Here is a 2019-nt window from a genome sequence, read left to right as displayed (position 1 = left end):
AAAACCCGGCAGTGTGAGCAACGGAACTTCACCCTCTCGAATTGTCTGTGCTTCATCAATAGTGGTCGAGGGTGTGGACTCAGGTGGTGGCAAAAGTAGAACGGTGTTAGGTGCCACTTGAAGTGCTGCAGAGGTCTCGGATTCACCTCTCGAAGCTTCTACCTGTTCGTCCAGAGCAGAGTTGCTGACTTGGGACAGTGGGATTGCGGCTGTTGCAATATCATCGTGAGCAACCCCAGAGGTCTCTCCTGGCCCTCTCGTGAACTCAACGTTCTGTCCCAAGGAGATGGCAGTGGCGAGCCTGATATCTTCTCGAAATCGTGCTTCTGTTTCAGGATCTTCTTCAGGCTCAGCTTCAACTTCTGGTGCTTCAACTGCTATTCTCTTCCCTTTATCAGTTCTTTCACTGTTCAGCTTCATTACTCGTGTTTCGTGGGCAAGATCCATCAGTTGTTGAGCTGGGATCTCGGAGATGCCTAACCACTGGAGTGCAAACTGCTCTTCTGCCTCCATTTCAGCTGCTTGACTCATCAATTGAGTGAAAGAACTGGTTCTCCAGTTGATCCACCTGATCACCCTGGAGAAGTCATCAAGAGTGGGTGCTTCCACTGCCAACTGAGTGGAAACTTCTTCATATAAGTCATCCCGCCCATCAGAGATGATTTCAGTAGCAGAGATTGCTTCGTCTATCTGAGCTGTGATCTCTCGACTATGCTCCAAGAGATCATCTTCCACCCTGACTGTGTAGTCTGTCTCTCGAACCATCTCACATGGTTCTTCTGCATCTCCTTGTACTGGATCACTGATCCCAGTACCTTCAACCTCTCGAGCCATCTCTCGAGATAAACCAACAGAGTCACCAGTACCCTCAACAGTAATATCATCATTAACACACAAATCTCTTGACAGGGACCTGGTAGGGGGCACTCTCTCAACCTCAGTGGCCAGTGTAGCCTGAGGTTCCCCCTGGGCTTGTGCCCTGTCCTCGAAGGGTACTTGTATAACTGACGGTTCCACCTCTTGAACCCGGGTGACAGCAACAGTTTTGGCTTTCCTAGCCCTCTTTGGCAGATGAACCCTTTGTATCAGTACATCGAGAGGTTCATCATCAGAATTCTTTTCCTCGGTTTGGGCTTTCCTTTTGCCCCTTCCTTTTGGCTGTGAGGGAGAAGGTGCAACTTTAACACCTTTAGTTTTGGGGACTAGAGATTTTGTCCTACCCATATAGGTATTTCGATGAATCTCTTTTCCCTCCCTCAGTTCGAAGCCCTTCAGGCTTAGGAGAAATTGCACAACAAAGCCGAAACCAACCTTTTTACTGATCGACAGGTTGGCGTTGGAGACTGAGCGCATCACTTGCTGTTGGAGGAAGTTGAAGATAATATGTGCCCAGTCCAGCTTGTTGTTGTTCCAAATGGCATGGAGGATTTTGAGGAGGTCTAGACTAACCTCGTCAGTTCCGGACACCTTGCCGAGCACAAACTTCATGATTAGGTCGGCAGCGAGAGCAAACCTCTCCTTTAGGTGGTACTTGCGGAGGGCAGAGGATGCTCTGGGTGGTGCAGTCGCTAGTCGGATTTTTTCCCAGAAAGCTTGCTTGTCCAAGTCGTAATCCGATAGATGCTTGACTGCTTCCTCCGATGACGCGAAATCAAATGCCGCTCTGAGGTCACCTACAGATGTTGTGATGGGAAAATCATTAAAGCGGCTTTCGATTTTACCCTTCGTGACCTTGGCATTTGCGAACCATTCTGTGAAGTCGAGGGGGTGAACGGTCCGGTAGTCGTGCGTCATGTATTTCATCAGTCCTGCTTTCTCAAACTTCTTCAGGACTTTTTCCGCCATTTTTGGATTAGGGGAGTTGGTGATGAAGCCATTTCTGTCAAGGATACTCCCTGCCTTGACTTGTTTGATCTGAGAGCGAATGTGTAGCAACTCCCTCTGATATGCGTCGGAAGATGAGGTTGATGTAGAGGATTCGGACGCCATTGATGAAGGTTAGATGTTTTGGAGGGAATG

This window comes from Ipomoea triloba, chromosome 5 (assembly GCF_003576645.1).
Source record: "Ipomoea triloba cultivar NCNSP0323 chromosome 5, ASM357664v1".
In the NCBI taxonomy this organism is placed as follows: domain Eukaryota; kingdom Viridiplantae; phylum Streptophyta; class Magnoliopsida; order Solanales; family Convolvulaceae; genus Ipomoea; species Ipomoea triloba.
The sequence above is the reverse complement of the archived record's forward strand: the minus strand, read 5'-3'. Positions refer to the sequence as shown.